This window comes from Mytilus californianus, unplaced genomic scaffold (assembly GCF_021869535.1).
Source record: "Mytilus californianus isolate M0D057914Y unplaced genomic scaffold, xbMytCali1.0.p SCAF_3, whole genome shotgun sequence".
Lineage (NCBI taxonomy): Eukaryota > Metazoa > Mollusca > Bivalvia > Mytilida > Mytilidae > Mytilus > Mytilus californianus.
This window is the reverse complement of record NW_026262679.1, coordinates 90,048,980-90,068,949: the sequence shown is the minus strand read 5'-3', so window position 1 is coordinate 90,068,949 and position 19,970 is coordinate 90,048,980. Positions and strand designations below refer to the sequence as shown.

Below are 19,970 nucleotides of genomic sequence, written 5' to 3'. Positions count from 1 at the left end.
ATGAGAGTCAAATTTAGCTGCATTGTGATAAACAAAAAATGAAAATGTTCTAAATGCAAAATGCAATAACGGAAGATATTTACATGCATACATTAAACAAACCAGTATTTTATAACAGTCTATATTTTTTTATGTTGAGTTTTGTATAGTGGTGTCTTTTGATCGTTTTTCGATTTTTTGCCAAGGCATTGTGAGTTTATTTTCGACTAATAAATTTAAATATACCTTTGATATCTTTTACATACTTTTTACTGAAATGCAATGAAAGTCGCTTAACTTGTCGAAATGATTCAACAAATTTCAGCGATTTTAGATGTTAGGACGAATCAGATATAATAGCCTGCATTTTTGAAAACACCGTATTTTTTCTTTTGAAGCTTGTTTAGAAGTTTTACGTAAAACCAACAAATCAAACTCTAAAGCAACGTTAAACTCGATACATGTTTCTTTTTCTTTTATTGAGGAAACTGCTAGACATCTTGATTAACATATTGATAAAATCTGAGGCAAATATTGTTCAGCGCTTTTACCAACACGTTTTTCAAATTGACTCTCAGATAACATGTAAGATTGAAGTTTCAGAAAATGAACTATAAACAGTAAAGCATTTATAACTGCATTGTGGTTCATGCATTGGAAGTTTTCAACGCTTAAGGCAAATATAAATAAATGTTAACAACGTCAGTCACAAATAATACGCTAAAACATTCATTAATAGTTTTTGATCTCGACTGTACGGAAGACTCGATAATTGTAAAGAAACATTTATCAATTCTAATAGAAGAGAAATTTGGCAATTTTATCAACAGATATTTCCTATCATTTATTATCGATAAACCATTTTTAACTAAATTACGAGTTAAAAATCATGAATATGTCAACATTATGTTTCAAATTAAAAAAAGTAAAAATATTTGAGCGTCTAGTATTCACGGTCGTAGATATTTAGTTATCAGAATAGTTGTCTATTTGGTAAATTTACCGATTATATGTCATATATCAGATTAAAGATTGCCATGGCTGGTAATACATGCATATCATGATTTTATACACACAGAAGAAGAAGTATACTTAACAACAAAATTATTTTCATTTACCTGTGTATAATATGACGCAGGTTTTTTCAAAAGTGATTATTTTCTAAATATTGTTTAACATTTCACAGTGGAATCATACTTTAACTTTGTTTAAACCTGTTATTTACTTTTGACTTAATTATTTATCCCTTATAATTTTTATTAACTATGTATTTGCATTCAGGTATCACAGATCAAATTTATTCGTTCATTGTGTGTTAATTTATGTTTTTTGATTGAGTTAAGCTTTCCAATAGATATTTTATAGTGTGTTTTTCTATGTTGTGATGTTATACTATTGTTTCAGAAAAGGAAGAAGGTTTGGTACCATTAAAACGTTTAATCCCGCTGCAAATGTTTGCACCTGTCCTAAGTAAGGAATCTGATGTACAGTAGTTGTCGTCTGTTTATGTAGTTCATACGTGTTTCTCTTTTCTCGTTTTTATATAGATTAGACCGTTGGTTTCCCGTTTGAATGGTTTTACACAAGTAATTTTTGGGGCCCTTTATAGCTTGCAGTTCGGTGTGAGCCAATGCTCCGTGTTGAAGGCCGTACCTTGACCTATAATGGTTTACTTTTATAAATTGTTACTTGGATGGAGAGTTGTCTCATTGGCACTCATACCACATCTTCCTATATCTATATCAGTAGGTGCTTACTTTGTAGAAGCAGCTGCCAGTTTGGCTTTTTTTCAGTTTAGGTGTGTTTATGCGAGCGATTTCCTCAGTAATTGCTTTTTTAATCTGAATTGTAGATCCTTAATATATTTATGAGATTTGAATATCTGTAAATTATTGTTGCCTCTAAAATCAGCGCAGAGAGCTGCATTTTGAATAATGGAGTAAACTATTTAGAAGGAAAAAAAGATTGAAGATTTCTTTGCGAAAAACAATTAGCTTAACAGCAATGTTAAATTGAACACACATAGAAATAAATGTTAACAACGTCAGTCACAAATAATACACTAAAACATTCATTAATAGTTTTTGATCTCGAATGTACGGAAGACTCGATAATTGTAAAAAAACATTTATCAATTCTTAAAGAAGAGAAATTTGGCAATTTTATCAACAGATATTTCTTATCATTTAATATCGATAAACCATTTTTGACTAAATTACGAGTTAACAATCATGAATATGTCAACATTATGTTTCAAATAAAAAATTGTTAAAAGATTTTCACGGTCGTAGATATTTAGTTATCAGAATAGTTGTCTATTTGGTAAATTTACCGATTATATGTCATATTTCAAATTAAAGACTGCCATGGCTGGTAATACATGCATATCAGTAAGTGCTAACTTTGTGGAGGCAGCTGTCAGTTTGGCTCTTTTTGAGTTTATGCGAGTTTATGCGATGCCCTCAGTTATTGCTTTTTTCATCTGAATTGTAGATCCTTAATATATTTATGAGATTTGAATATCGGTAAATTACTGTTGCCTCTAAATCAGCGCAGAGAGCTGCATTTTGAATAATGGAGTAAACTATTTAGAAGGAAAATAAAAATTGAAGATTTCTTTGCGAAAAACAATTATCTAAATAGCAATGTTGAATTGAACACACATTTTGTTATCTCGAATTTAAGCATACTTCCTTAAATTGTTAAACATATTTATAAAATATTAACGTAGAATGGTTCAACGCTTTTACTAACAAGTCATTTCATTTATGTATCAGAAAAAAATGTATACTTTAAATTTCAGACACTATACTATAAAATCAATCGTGCATATAAAAGTGCATTATTGGATGTTGATTACAATTTTTGAAAAGCATAATGAAAACAAAAAATACATTTTGAACCTTTGTTTGATGAATGGTATTTTCTTTTTAAAATTTACCATCATTTATATTTTACAGAAAAAAGCGATAAATAAAATTTATGGTGAGTCTTACCAAATGTATAATCCATCTTATGACATTTTGTTATTGTGCTATGGCAATTATTTGTATTCTTTTCTTTCATTTTTGCTTGAGTGCTTTGTCTATAGGGTGTCTACATGTCATTTTGTTTTTCTTTTTTGACATAGTTGTTTGTTTTTGTAGTGATTTAGATTCGAACACAATGTTGACTGCTGTACATATTTACCTATTATGTATGTTTGGTTTGCTCACTCATTTTTGTGACTATAATGGAATTCTATGCGACTGTCATACAAGTAAGAGGTTTAGTTAGCTATAAAACTAAGTTTAATCCATCATTTTATACATAAGAAAATGCCTGTAACAAGTCAGGAATATGATAACTGTCTTCCATTCGTATGATGTGTTTGAGCTTTTGATTTTGCAATTTGATAAGGGACTTTCTGTTTTGAATTTTGCTTGGCGTTTGGTATTTTATTATTTTATATTTTATTCAACCAAGGCATTTTGAGAACAGATGTTATGAAGCATCAATTAAACTAAGCTGCATTTAGAAAACAATGTTTGAAAAAATTAAAACAACAAGTTTGTGTTCTTTTTTGATATTTCTCGTAAACATACGAATGAAATATGAAAGTAATGTAAAACTCGATACCTGTTTCTTTTTAGTTTAAATTGATAATTGTTATAAATCTTCGAAGATATTGACTAAATCTGAAAGTAAAATTGTTCAGCTTAGTTACCAACAGGTATTTCCAATTGACCATCAGAAAATATGTCGGCACTAGGTTTCAGACAATAGATTATAAATAAAACCTTGAGAAAGCATAACTGCATTGTGAGTCATGTATTGAAATTTCTGCAAAACTTAAGGGAAGTACAAATATTACACGATAGAACACACCTAAGCAAAATGAATTGCATACCAATTTTGAGTCTGGAGTTAAAGGAAGGTCTCGAAAATTATCGAAAATAACAAACATCTCTGACCGAAATTAATCCACATTCTTTAAACAGGTGTTTGACATATTTAAAGTTCATACGATTTTTACTTTATTTTACCTGTATTTGAATACACATGTTCGATTTATGAGATTTGAATTGAGATAAACTACTGTTGCCTCTATTGAAAAATGGGACTGCACTTCTATCAAAATGTATTTAAAAGTATCTGAATATTGGTTAATGAAAATAGAACTTTATAAATAAGTCAACCCGAAGCGCTCTCCTGTGTAAAGCTTCATAACACAAACCCCGCCCAAACTTAAAACATTTGACACAAGGGAACGTATGAAAACGTGAACACTTTAGATAATTAACGGTCAGGAAATGTGTAAACATGATGTGTCAGACGTACAATGTCAAAGAATAAAACAGTCGTAGATATTTATGTACCAGACTATCTGTCCGGTATACAAATTTACCAATTGTGTCATAATTTTGACTCGCATTGCTTTTGATGCATGCATAGTTGGTGTCGCCTCTTCAGGAGTTCACACGATTCTTTTAGATTTTTTTTTATTGTTTTACCTTTATTTGTATCTCCGTAATGTATAGATGAATTTTGATTATCGATACAAATACTGTTGCCTCTAATTTAGCAAATTGAACTGCTTTGTTTACCAACTCTGAACTAGAATTTTTTTTTTTCATTTACACCTCAGTTAACTAATGTGACCTTTGTTTTCAATTGACAAAGGATAATAGCGTCAAATTTTAGTGGCTTTAGAAATTTAGATACCACAATAGTCGATTGATCTGTACATTTACCGATTGTGTCATTTGCCCGTTTGCGCCATTTTGTTTAAGTATGTTTAAGCATGGAATTGCTTAGCAGATGATGCATCGAATAGCAGGAGGGGCTACCCTGTCGACGCATTCGGTATAGCTCATTTTTTAGTTCATAGAATCCCTTACTTTTTGTGTTTACATTGATTTGTATCTCCTGAATTGATTCGAGAGATTTGAGCTACAAATGCCTGTAATAAAGAAAATAGAGTTAAATTATGATTAATGTGTAAAAATGTTTAATAACAAAACAAAAATTAAAGATGGTTCCATTTAAAAACAACTTAAATTTAAAGTTTTGTTTAATTGTATACTATATTTTTTTTTTTTTTTTTTAAATCATGGAAAGTCACTTATATTTTCGCATATACAGCTAAGGTAATCTATTCCTAGGGTAGAAAATCCTAAGTATTTCGAAGAATTCAAAGTTTTGTAAGCAGTTAATTTATAATTATGACCATTTCAATGATAATTCATATAAGTGCTGACACTGGGCTAGTGATACACTCAGGCAGGAAACAATCACCAGCAGTGGCATCGACCCAGTGGTTGTACATATATGATGCTAAAAACATTTTTGGCTATGACGCCGCGCAAAAAAACACACATGATGGTGTCTAACAATATACAAGGATTCATTTCATCTTCAAGTATGGCATAAAGTAAAAGCCCAGGGTATCAGTTTTCCAAATATTATTAGGATTTCTACTTTGTTGGTCACAATTATTTTCACAATTGAAATAATTTCACCAACCCCCTATGAGGAATGTTAAAATAAACGTGTATTCGGTGTTCCTTACAAATAAGATATTAACAGTAATTAAAATTTCTACTTGTCTTGAAAGTTATTGTTAATCTGAATATATTAAGCAACTATGTTTGTAGTCAGTAAACAAGGACAAAGGCAAATTTTCAGATTGCAGATATTCAAATATTTACACATGTATTGCATTGTTTTATCCAAGTATGTTTAAATCATAAACTTGATTGTTATAATTCTAAAGAATATCGATTAACGCCAGAACTGGCTTATTTTTAATAGTGTAAAACCTTAAAACATTGAAAATATTTCCCCTACCCCAACAAATTTCAACTGAAAACAATGAACACCATAAATCATTCAACTAAACAATAAATTGGTATATTCAAACTCCTGGTTTGCCTTCTGCCATGTCTGTAGCTTCAGTTTTGAAAGTGAGGAAAATTTCGATTTTACAGATTTTCCAGACTTGTTTATCATTTTTATCTCTTTGAAATAATCTGAAAAATATTGGCTTTCTTCCATGAAGCAATGTATTTGATATCTAAGAGATCTGTCATTTTAAAAGATATAACATTGTTTTTCTAAAAAAATAGCCAACTGCCCAAATAACAAAAAACCTGAAAAAAATAATGGAAATTCAATTAAGTATAGTTGTATTGTCTGTGGGGATATAATTGACACATCCATATGTTTTTACAGGTGTTAATCACTAATTTCATTTTTTTGACAAACAATATTGAGCTTGGGTATTAAAATTTAATTGTCTTAATAGCAATATCAATAAAGTTATAACATATTTATGGAAAACAAAATGTGTACAAATTGTAAAAAATCCAAATTGGTTTTAAATTCCATTATTAATTAAATGGCTCATTTTATGTCGACCATCAAAGTCAAATTCAAAGTCAAATTGGTACTAAATGTTTTATGCTTTTGAATTTCCATGTAGTTATACCAAAATATTGTGTAAACTTAAATATGAGCTAATATCAGAAGTGTCTCACCAAGAAAAACAAAATGCTTTCAAAGCATATAATTGTATCACAAGAACTCAATCTCACAATGAAGCATTGGAACAGGTTAATTAATTTAGTAAACTGTTTACAAAACAAATCACACAAATTTCACTCTACAAGCCCAACTTCACAGTTAACAATGATCCATCATAGTGAATACAAGTTTGATAATTTTTCATTCATGCTTCACATCTTCTTATTTTTATATTGTCTATCAAAAATTTTTTTCATATACAAAATTTGTAATCAACAAGTAATCATATGAATGTAATCTTAAAATAATCTAAAAGTAATCATGATTACACCTGTTTTTCACACTGTAATCGATTACATTACGATTACTTGTAATCAGAAATTGCATGATTATTAATTACATAGGGTTACATTGCAAAATGTAATCGATTACAGCTGATTACGATTACCCCATCCTAGCAAATCTGACTAAAATCACACACATTTGACAAATGAAGGGTTAAAATTGAATACCAAGACAATGATTTCGTTCAAAAACGTGTATTGCTATTAAATACAGACATTATTATTACTCTAGATTGTTCAAAGATATTTTCGTAGCCGCAAATTTTGAAAAAAAAACAAACAAGATCAAATTCTCATACTTTCCGAATTTTTACAACTTAAGTGTATTAATTCAAACCAGATTTAGTTCTGGAAAATGTCGGATATTGTCGAAATATCAACTCTGCTTGAAAAATAGTTCCACACTTTTACGAAAAGGTGTTTCAAATGGACCTTCAGAAAATATAGGAACTTAAAAATTCTGACAACAAAATGCAAATTTAGGCTACAGTAGTGTATCAATCTTCAAATTGCAAAAATCGAAAAAGAAGATACGAATAAAAAACAAACATCCTCTATTTATCTAAAAGAGAAATTAAAGAACTTTGGAAATTGATAAACTTTCATATTGTAAGGTACCTTTTTATCCAGCTTATAAGAAATTGTATTCTACAGCCACTTATGATAAAGCATGACACTTGGCATAGTGAAAGATTAAATGAAATAGACAAATAACCCTTCCTGAGCACCAGCGATCAAACCCGGTTTTTGGTAGGAATCGTGTTGCTCAGTCTTTAGTTTTCTATGATGTGTTTTGCTTATTGTTGTTTGTCTTTTGGTCTTTTTTTCTTTTTTTGCCAAGGTGTTTTCAGTTTGTTTTCGACTTATGATTTGAATGTCCTTTTGGCATCTTTTGCAACTCTTTTTCAAAATGTTTTTTTGTTGTCTTTGGGGATGTTTTGTATGAACTGCTCCATATCATTACAAAAAAGAGTCCGGTCGCAGGATTGCACAATAAGTACCCATAGAAACACCAACTATTTCAAAAATTATGTTGTTGATCAAAAAGTCCAGCATTTTGATGATACCATCTTTGATGTATTTGATATTTGAATCAGTGTAGTTCTTTACAATGCAATTTTTTTCATATTTTCATGAACAAAACAACAAATGTGAATCTACTATTTCCTTTTTTGTAGTGAATGCTTTGTTAAAAGAGAGGATGTATTCAAACTTTCGATTGAGCTATGAGAATAGTACTGCAAAGCGAAGAAAAATCAATAGTTGTGCTACAACCACTAAATGTAAAGATTATAATGACAGATTTTATAGTAAGCCTTTAATACTTTACGAATCCAAATCTTATTGACACCGCTGTTTGAATATACCTCATCGCTATAAATCTTTCTTTTTATGTTTGTGTGACGTTTTGGAATCCAGTATAAAATCAGTAGATTTTCATCATCCTTTGTTATGCAATTACCAAAGGAGAGAAAAACGGATTTGTGATTTCTAAAATCCCATCTTTTGTGAATGATGTGATGGATATATGTGAGATTCGAAGTTTTGCTGTTAATTCCAATTCTTTAGTGAAAATAAGAAACCAATAATGTTCAAGACTTTTTTGGTTGGAACAACATATTATTTGTCGCGAAGAAGATTAAGCAGCCATATCCTCTGGCGTCTTCAAAGCGTTTAAAACACGCGTGCTCATTGTACATCATAGATTTTGAAGGTGCTTCTGAATCCATCACCGATCAGCTTCGATCCCTTCGTAATCTGAAATTCTTCGTTTTTTGGTTGCTTGGCAAGTGAATTCTATATTTTGAACCTTTGGATTACAACTCTCTAAGATGTTCATTGTTTACAATGCCTTTGTCTCCTGTAAGTATACTGCTAATACAATAGTTGCATTCATCTTATAATGTACATCTCTTTAAACGGCAAATGAAACATTTGAGAAACAAGAATAAATTTGATATTATGCATGTCCTCAGTAATAAATTCATGGTAAATGATAGATCATGAAAGGTGCTTGTAACAACAATTGACTTCTACATCGACATATTAGGAAGATAAAATACATTGGAAATATAATTAATGTAATACATTCATGCTTTACCACCAACGGTTCAGCTATTTAATAGATGGCATCACAATGTCACCATTTCATTTAAGCGTGATCAAAATCGAATTTCAGCGTCAAATTAACCTAGCTCATCGTAGTTCATCGTGATAAACGTGGTAAGAACGACCATTGCGGTACAGAATCATATATATTTTCAATTACCGTCTAAAAATATGCAAACAGTTTCAAACAATACATTGTGACAGAAGTTTAGGGAATATAGCTGCATGGTGCATTGTATATTATGAAAATGTATAGATGAAAATAGGGAAAAATGACTTAAGAAATGTGTATTTAATAAGGTATTATCCTCTGCCTTCTTCATTCATAATATTTATTTATATAACAGCAGACAATTTCAGTTCTGATGGGTCTTTTCAAATGTACTGGCTTTTAGAAATAGCAAATGAAGATGAAATGAAAGGTAGCACCAAATAAACTATAAAATGAAGCTGATGTAAGCAATTATTAGCCATCGTACGGCCTTTCACATTTAGAATCACCCATACCGCATAGTCAGGCACCGACATGAAAAATATAAAACAATTCAATTGAGAAACATAACGGCCTGATTTATAACAAAACAATTTACGAAAAACAAATAAGACAAATATGACTAGCCTGCTTTTAGAGAATTAGTTATACGTAAAAAGGCAAAAACAAAAAGGCAAACACAATGTTAAATTGTAAACTAGGCTATGTTTATTTTGAATGGAGGAAAGTTTTGGAGATCGTAAATTACTATGCGAAATCTGAAGCAAAATGGTTACACGCTTTTATGAAAACGTGTTTCCAATTGATCGTTAAAAAAACAAGTAAAATTTCGTTCGTTTTTTGGTGATCAATTTTCATATGTGACCAATTGTATGTACATCATCCCGTGTGGTTATATTTGACCATCAACTTTCGCTATAGCGTCAAGAAGAGACACGTTTATTCACGCATTATTCAATGAGTACTTGTATTGGTAATTCGCTTTATTATTACTAGATATAATACTATGTTGTTTTTGATATGTATAAATAAAGGCAACAGTAGTATACCGCTGTTCGAAAGTCATAAATCGATTGAGAAAAAAACAAATCCGGGTTACAAACTAAAACTGAGGGAAACACATCATATATAAGAGGAGAACTACGACACAACAGAAACGCAACATTAAAATGTAACACACACAGAAACGAACTATAATATAACAATGGCCATTTTCCTGACTTGGTACAGGACATTTTAAGAAAAAATGGTGAGTTTGAACCTGGTTTAGTGGCTAGCCAAACCTCCCGCTTTTATGGCAATGTTAAATATAACATTAAAATGACAACATTACATGACAGGACTACAATACAAATAAATGGGAGAACATATAGATCAGAGAAACATACGAATGATGGCTAACGAAAGGTACCAAGTTTAAAATCCAACATGCAAGTATTTAAGGTTATTGTGAGTAGTATACTTAGGCCGTGTGTACATTGAGCTAAACTCCGTGTGGCGTAAGCGTACTCAAAACTTTATTACGTTCTGATTGTTAAAAATCAATGTTTACATGAAGTTTACATCAGGTTTTGACTACATGCAGTCGATAGTCAATGTAGACCTTGTGTGGGTTAAGTGTACATAACACTAGATATTAAGAACGTGGATCTTATCACTGAATATTTAAAGAAGTTGCATATGTCGAATAAAAATGAATATTATATCATGAATTAAGTTATTTACCTATTTATATGTCAAAAACTAAAAAGTGCTAGCATGATTCAATTCAAACAGTTTTTGTTGACCATTTGATTTTCAGTCGAAGGGGTATTTTTTTGCTGATGGAATAGTTATTTTACATCTGTTTTATAGGGCTTATTTATTTAGTTCGAAAAATAATTTTCACGCTTGGTACACAATTATTTCTTGCAATGTCCTGCCTATAGTAGGACAAACTATTCATTTTCATAATGTTTGTGGACAAGGTTTTTTTAACATTTTTTTAAAATGAATATTGTAGAATGGTGCAGTTCAGAATATTCATTTCCAAAATTACCCACGGTGATTAGAAATATGGTCATTTAGGTCTTTTTCCGATCGGCAGTAAAATAGGAATCAAACAATTATTCACACTTCACTCAAGTTTTTCCTAAAGATGTTGGAATTTTAAAAATTTATCTAACCCCTCCCATCGCCTCTTCCTCCAAGAAAAAAATCTGAAATGGTCTGCGCCTAATTGATACAAAAGTTTACAGAGAAAATCTAAAAATTCAATTTAAGTGTACATGTATTTTACTTGTGTGAACAATTATCATGTACAGGTAATTAACACCAACGTACGGATGAGATTTTTTTTTTTATGTGAAACCAATGTTCATTACATGGAACTGATTGTCAACAGGTTTACAGTACGCGAAGTTTTGGTGTGAACATGGCCTTACATTAGATCATTCTTGTTTAGGTCATATAATATAATTATTTTATATTTGGACGGAAGTAGTGAGGGAGAATATAGTAGGCAATCAAGTCACCGTTTCAAAATATAATGCCTTCTTGGTACTACACGTCGTACACCAAAACATTGCAATAGCTTTTAACGTCATAAACAACGGAAAGTGAATTAATTGAATGAAGGTATTTCAATTTTGGGGTAACAACAATGAAATTTCCATAGTCCTTTGGATTTTTAAACGGTGAAATATAAAATGGATTAAGAAAAAAAAATTTCACTGCATTTTGTGCAAGGGATAAAAATATAGAAAAGCTTAATACAAATAACGAAAAAAACATTCCTAACCATACGTAATTTTTTTCAGATTACTTTTTTATTTATCCAAAAAAAGAAATTAATTATTTCTTCAACAGAAAGAAGGTAAATAAAAGTTAAGTTTATTGTTCTTAAATATACTTGATAAAAAAGGGCGGAAGATACAAAAGTGACATTCAAAACTAGACATCGAGAGAGAAGCTGAAAACATAATGGCATGAAAATGAAAGATGACAAAAGACAAACAAGTTCATAAAACACTTCACAAATAAGACATCTCAGCCAAGAGAAACCAACCAAGAACTGGGGTGAAATCTATATTCTCTAAACTACTGTCACAATGTATTGTTTGAAAAAAGTATGCTTTACAAAGACACCATAATAAAGATTTATGAAAGGCTACTACATACAATTTACCTGTACAACGGTATCCAGGAACCACTGTATTACAGTCAGTGTCAAGTAAAAGTTAAGAAAACGAATGATGCTCGACCTATTTGTTGTTGATTCAATGTAGCAAACCGGGACAGAAAATAATGTAAAATCAAATTAACGGTACACATTTCACTTCACCGGATACACATAACGACTTTCAATGTCTCGTCAGTGATAAACGAGGCCAAAATATATAAAAAGTCCATAGTAAAACACAAACGTCGAAGAGCTGATAAAACAAGAAAAAAGACCGAAAGGAAAGCCAAACCCGGACATAGAATCAAAGAGAGATATGCATGAGAGAGATGTGTCCTTACTTTGAATGATTTCGTAATTTAATAACCAGATATAACAATATCTATACATTCGCGAAGTACCGAATCAATGTGTACTGAAGATATGAAGGGACCAACAGTTCACCATCAGAGGTATTGACTCACTGGTAGTAATAACATTAACAATACCAATTTTACTGCACCAGATGCGCATTTCGACTATTAATGTCTCTTCACTGATGCTCGAGTCCAAAACAATCGTTGAAGAGCTGATGTAAATTTTATTGGAACATTTTAAAGAATTATAAACACTGTCGTAATTTTTTTCTGTTCAAATGGCTTTACAATGAATCAGCAAAATGAAGTGTCTTATGAGTTGTATTTTTGGTCATATTTTTTACACGATTTCATAAGTTTTCATCGAATCAATCCAAAATATCTGTTATGAAAGCACTCAACAAGTTGTCGTTCCGTTTCATATTTTTTTACACATTTTGTAAAGGTTTACTCGAGTGTAGATGATCAAAACTGGTATAGTATTTTTAAGTTTTTTTGAGTTTTTATTTGCTTTTTTACGTTAGAATACAACTCACAATAATTTTAAATTTGCTTGAATGGATTTACAATTTTTAGCCTGAAATTTCTTGTTAACATATGTTTTGATGTTCAATTCGGGGAACCTGTTTTGTTTAAAAAAATCTATAAGCTACAACTTCCATTGCAGGTATATTTTCATAAATCTTGTTCTCGTTTATTGTCTAATGATGCAGGTTAGCATGTTTTCTGACGGTAAGTCGAAAATGGCTGTTGATGAAAGAGCTGAACATTTTGTCGTTTCGTTTCGGTCATATCTTTATACGACTTCGAAGTTTTTCTCGAATTGCAGATACAAAAAATGGAAGTATATGTTTAATTGTGTGTTTTATTTGTTTTAAATGTTAAAATAAAATCACAACTGTTAGTTTCGCTAAAATTCATTGACAAATTTTTGGTTGAAAATTCTTGTTTATATATTTTCTAACGGTCATTTTGGAGGATCTGTTGCTTTTCAACAAAGGTGTTAGACACAACTTCCAATACACATATATATGCTCAATTATTTTGTCATTTCATTATCGGAACTTACAGCTTTTGATATTGTCCGGCGGCCAGTTGGAAATACCCGGTGATAAAAGAGCCGAAAAATTTGTTGTTCCGTTTCTGTCATTTTTCTACACAATTTCTAAAGTTTTCCTGGAATAACAGATACAAAACTGGTATAGTTTGTTTAAATTGCTTTGCGTTTGATTTGTTTTAAGGAAAAATACAGTTTATTTTGCTAAATTGGACAAGTTTTTGTCTGAAAAGTCTTGTTTACAGATTTTCTGACTGTCAATTTGTGGGACCTGTTGTTTAAAAAATAATCTGTAAGCCAAAACTTCTAATGTGGTTATATTTGCTTACATATTTTTAGCATTTATTGTCTGCAAATGCAGGCTTACATATTCTCAAGTGATTAGTTGGAAATACCTGTTGTTTAAGCTCTGATCAATTTGTAGTTTCGCGTCTGTCAATTATTTTCGGTCATTTTTTTCACACGAGTTTTGAAATTTTCTTCAAATTACAGGTTCTGTTAAACACGATTCCCCAAATTGAACGACCAAAATATATAAACAAGAATTTTCAGACAAAAATTTGTAAACCTAATCTAGCAAAATTAAGTGTCTTGTAGATGGTCTATTTACGCAAAAACTCAAATAAAACACAAAATCAATTTAAACATACTATACAATTTTTGGATCTGCAACTCTATTAAAACTTCAGAAATCGTGTAAACATAATGACCGAAAATAATTGACAGAAACGGAACAAAAAATTGTTGAGCGCTTTTGATCGAAATTTATTTCTGAATGAGAACCAGCAAATATTCAAAACTGTTTTTGAAAGACAATAAAATGGCAACATGATTGAGCAAATTCACCTCCATAAGTATGTAAACAAGAACTTTCAAGCAAAAATCCGTAAATATATTTTAGTCAAAAAAAATGTTTAGTGAGACGCATTTAACGTATAAAACTAATAAAACACATAAACAATTACAGAATTGAGATTGGACACGGGGGATGTGTCAACGAGACAACAATCTGACCAATGAGCAGAAAACAGCCAAAGGCCACCAATGGTTCTGCATTACTATTACAATCATTTTCTAATTTGCAATTCGAGTAATACTTCAGAAATACTTCAGAAATATTGTTGTAAAAAATATGACTGAAAATAATTGACAGTTTGTTAAGCGCAAAAAAGAACAGATATTTCTGACTTTTCGCCAGAAAATCTGTAAACTTATATTTTCAGACGTATACGAAAAATTTATGTGAACAAATAAAGATGCATTGGAATTTGTAGAGTACAATTTTTCTTTTAAACAAAGGTTCAACAAATTGAGCGTCAGAAAATATGTTAACAAGACTTTTCAGACAAAAAATTGTCAATGCATTTTTTAAAAATTAACTGTTTTGTCAGTTATATTTTAACGTATAAAACAAATTGTACGCCAAATAATTATTTACACATTACCCTTTTTTCATTTGTAATTCGAGTAAAGCTATCGAAATCGTGTAAAAATGTTTCCGAAAATAAATTACAGAAACGGAACAACAATTTGTTCAGCTCTATAAGGAACAGATATTTCCGACTTACAGCTAAAAAATATGTAAACCTGCATTTTTTAAACAATATATGGGGAAAATATTTGAGTAAATATAGCTTCTTTGGAAGTTGTAGCCTACACGTTTTTTTTAAACATCAGTAATGAACGTCAAAAAATCTGTTAACAAGAATTTTCAGACAAAAATTGTAAATCCATTCTTAAAGTTGAGTGACTTGTGAATTGCATTTTAACTTAACAAACAAATTATACACAAAGATATTAAACGTACTATACTAGTTTTTGATCATCTCACTAGAGAAAAACTTCCGAAATCAGGTGAAAACAATGACCGAATATAATTTACAGAAACGGAACGACTAATTGTTCATAGCTTTAACCAAAATGTATTTCAGACTGACCGCAAGAAATTATGCAAAACTGCTTTTTCAGACAATAAAATGGCAATATAATTTGGCTAACACAGGTGCAATGGATCTTGTGGCTTACATGATGTTGAAAAGCAACCGATCCTCCAAATTGACTGCCAGAAAGATGTAAACAAGAACTGTCCAGCAAAAATTTGTAAATATATATGAGCAAGAAATAAGTGATTAGTAAGTTGTGTTTTAACGTAAAAAAAATACATAAAAAGCATAAGCATTAAAATATACTTTACCAGTTTTGGAACTGCAATCGATAAAAACTTTAGAAATCGTGTAAAATAATGACCGAAAATAATTGACAGAAGCGGATAGACAAATTGTTAAGCGCATTTACCAAAAGATATTTCCGACTAATCGACAAAAAGTATGTCAACCTGTAGTTGCAGAGAATAAATGCAGAAATTAAGTGAGCAAATAGAGCTGACGTAGAAGTTGTAGTGTACAGGTTTTTTTTAACAAGAGGTCCAACAAATTGCCGTCAGAAAAGATGTAAACAAAACTTTTTAGACAAAAACTTGTAAATGCATTTTAGCAAAACTAATTGCTTTGTCAGGTGTTATTTAACGTGTAAAATAAATTAAACGCCAAAGCATTCATAAATACTTTACCATTTTTTATGTGCCATACTAGGTAAACTTCCTGAATCGTGTAAAAACTAATTTACAGAAACGGAACGACAATTTATTCAGCGATGTTGGAAATACCCGGTGATAAAAGAGCCGAAAAATTTGTCGTTCCGTTTCTGTCATTTTTCTACACCATTTCTAAAGTTTTCCTCGAATAACAGATACAAAACTGGTATAGTTTGTTGAAATTGCTTTGCGTTTGATTTGTTTTTAAGTGAAAAAAAAGTTTATTTTGCTAAATTGGACAAGTTTTTGTCTGAAAAGTCTTGTTTACAGATTTTCTGACTGTCAATTTGTGGGACCTGTTGTTTAAAAAATAATATACTGACCGCAAGAAATTATGCAAAACTGCTTTTTCAGATAATAAAATGGCAATATAATTGAGTAAACACAGGTGCAATGAATCTTATGGCTTACATGATGTTCAAAAGCAACTGATCCTCGAAACTGACTGTCAGAAAGATGTAAACAAGAACTGTCAAGCAAAAATTTGTACATATATTTGAGCAAGAATTAAGTGATTAGTAAGTTGTGTTTGAACGTAAAAAATACATAAAAAGCATGAGCATTAAAATATACTTTACCAGTTTTTAAACTGCAATCGATAAAAACTTCAGAAATCGTGTAAAATAATGACCGAAAATAATTGACAGAAGCGGATAGACAAATTGTTAAGGATGTTCGCTACTCTGTTTCAAAATAACAAGCTTTTTAAAAGACTGATATAAATTGATAATATACAAATAAAGAAACTAAAAAGGCTGAAAAAAATGAAGGGTCCGTGTGCTTGTTTTCGAGATATAAGCCATTGAAAATTTGGCGGGAAATAATTCTCTCTAGATTTTTCATATATTTAACATTGGCACCTTTTTTCTTTCAAAAACGATGAAAAAATAACTAGGATTTTATAAGATTTTCAAAGATGACATTTTAAACTATATGTAATCAAATTATGGAAAGAAAGTAGGGGTTAATGGGCAAATTTTTTTAATTGCACTTCATGGGTAAAACCAGAGGATTCCGAACATCTGACAAAAAATCAAAAATCCGGAGGAGCGAACATCCTTAAGCGCATTTACCAAAAGATATTTCCGACTAATCGACAAAAAGTATGTCAACCTGTAATTGCAGGGAATAAATGCAAAAAAATAAGTGAGCAAATATAGCTGACGTAGAAGTTGTAGTGTACAAGTTTTTTTTTTAACAAGAGGTCCAACAAATTGACCGTCAGCAAAGATGTAAACAATAGTTTTTAGACAAAAACTTGTAAATGCATTTTAGCAAAACTAATTGCTTTGTCAGGTGTTATTTAACGTGTAAAACAAATTAAACGCCAAAGCATTTATAAATACTTTACCATTTTTTATGGGCCATACTAGTTTAACTTCCTGAATCGTGTAATAACTAATTTACAGAAACGGAACGACAATTTATTCAGCGATGTTAGGAACAGGTATTTCCGACAAACCGCCAAACAATATGTAAACCTACATTTTAAAAACAATATATGGAAAATCATTTGAGTAAATATAGCTAAATTGGAAATTTTAGCTTACAGATATTTCGAAACAACAGCCCCCCAAAAAAAACGTCAAAAAATATGTGAAAAAGAATTTTCTGACATAAAAAAAATTAATCCATTTTAGCAAAATTATGTGTCTTCTAAGTTGTATTTTAAACGTAAAAAAAAAACAAACAAAACGCAAAAGAAATTAAACTTACTACACCAGTTTTTGATCTGCAACACGAGGAAATTTGTAAAAAAATTTGACTGAAAATATTGACAGAAACGGAACGACAAATTGTGTAGCGCTTTTAGCAACTGGTATTTCCGACTAACCGTTATAAAATAAGTAAAACTGCATTTTCAGACAATGAATACGATAAATATGTGAACTAATATGGGTGCATTGGAAGTTGAAGCGCACATTTCTGTTATATAACAACAGATCGTCCGAAATGATCCTAAGGAAACATGTTAATATATTTTAACAAAACTAAGTGTCTTTTGAGTTGTATTTTAACGTTAAAAACAAATAAAAAGCAAAACAATTATACATACAATACCAGTATTGTATCTGCAATTCGAGGAAAACTTCAGAAATCGTGTAAAAAAATTGACCGAAAATAATTGACAGAAGAGGAACAACAAATTGTTCAGCGCTTTCAGCAAAATGCATTTTCGGCTGATCGCCAAAACAATATGCTAAACTGCATTTGCAGACAATTAGAAGTTGTGGCTTACAGTTTTTTTTATAAAACAATAGGTCCTTTGAATTGACCGTAAAAAAATACGTAAACAAAATATTCGGACAAAAATTGGTAAATCCATTTTAGCAAAATTAAGTATCTTTTGAATTTATGTAACGTTCAAACAAATAAAACACAAAAGCAGTATAACATACTATACCAGTTTTTGATCTGCAACTCAATAAAAACTTAAGAAATCGTGTAAAAAAATATGACCAAAAATAATTGATGGAAATAGAACGTCAAAAATTTGTTAAGCGCGTTTAGCAGCATATATTTCCAACTTACAGTGATATAATATGTAAACAATAAATGCGAAAAATATGTGAGCAAATACAGGTGCATTGTAAGTTGTGGCTTACATTTCTGTTATAAAGCAACAGATCCTCCAAAATGATCGTCAGAAAATAGGTAAACAAGAATTTTGAAGCAAAAATTTGTAAATGCATTTTAACAAAATGAGTTGTATTTATACCTTTAAAAACATAAACCGCAAAAGCAATTAAACATACAAAACCAGTATTTTATCTGCATTTCGAGAAAAACTTCAGAAATGGTGTTTTAAAGTATAACCGAAAATAATTGACAGAAAAGGAACGACAAATATTTCAGCTCCTTATCAGCAGGTATTTCCGACTAACCATTATGGAATATATAAACCTGCATTTTCAGACAGTGAATACGATAAATTTGTGAGCAAATACAGGCGCATTGGATAGTGTGGCTTATATTTCTGTTATAAAGCAACAGATCCTCTAAAATGATCGTCAGAAAATATGTAAACAAGAATTTTCAAACAAAAATTTGTAAATGCATTTTAACAAAAGTAACTGTTTTGAGAGTTGCATTTAAACGTTTTAAACGAATAAAATGCAAAAGCAGAAAAACATACTTTACCAGTTTTCATCTGCATTTAGAGGAATACTTTAGAAATCGTATGAAAAATAATGGCAGAAAATAATTGACAGAAACGGAACGACAAATTCTTCATCTCTTTTATCAACAGATATTTCCTACTGCTCGTCAGAAAATATGGCAAGCTGCTTTTTTTATTGAATAGAATGACAATTATTTCAGCAAATATAGCTGCATTGGAAATTTAGACTGACATTTTGTAGAAAAGCTAAATTGACCGTCAGAAAATATGTAAACAATGACTTCCAAGAAAAGATTTGTAAAATGCAATTTAGCAAAAACAACTGTTTTGTGATTTGTTTGCAATGTTTGAAGCAAATAAAACGAAAAATCATAATACTTTACAATTTACAATTTTTTATCTGCAATTCGAGAAAAATCTTCAGAAATCGTGTAAAATGTGACCGAAAATAAATGTTAGAAACGGAATGATAAATTGCTCAGCGCTTTTTTAACAGGTATTTCCGACTATCCGCCAGAAAATATTTAAAACCCACATTTTGAAACAATATGAATTATTATATTAATTTTTTCAGCATTGAGTGTCTTTTGGGTTACTTGTTAGTATAAAAAAAAAAACAAATAAAAAACAAATGCAATTAAATTTACTTAACCAGTTTTTGATCTGCATCTGAAGACAACCTTAAGAAATTATGTAACAAATATGACTGCAAATAATTTACAGAAACGAAATGACAAACTGTATTTGTAAACCTC

The 19,970-nt window shown here is 30.3% G+C and overlaps 1 long non-coding RNA gene across 9 annotated transcripts in view; it reads left to right on the top strand.

The window, feature by feature from the left end:
- The window catches only part of LOC127735369 (uncharacterized), a 187,876-nt gene that overhangs the window by 155,325 nt on the left and 12,581 nt on the right, over positions 1-19,970 (top strand). For 5 of the 9 annotated variants that reach the window (XR_007998362.1, XR_007998367.1, XR_007998366.1 and 2 more), the window contains 3 exons: positions 8,006-8,690; positions 11,727-11,782; positions 15,433-15,633. The exons of 1 other annotated variant lie outside the window; for it this stretch is intronic. This is a non-coding gene — a long non-coding RNA (uncharacterized LOC127735369). Of the gene's footprint in view, positions 1-2,939; positions 2,965-8,005; positions 8,691-11,726; positions 11,783-15,432; positions 15,634-19,970 lie in introns of all 9 variants that reach the window. 3 more of the 9 variants (XR_007998360.1, XR_007998363.1, XR_007998365.1) reach the window with 3 other exon arrangements.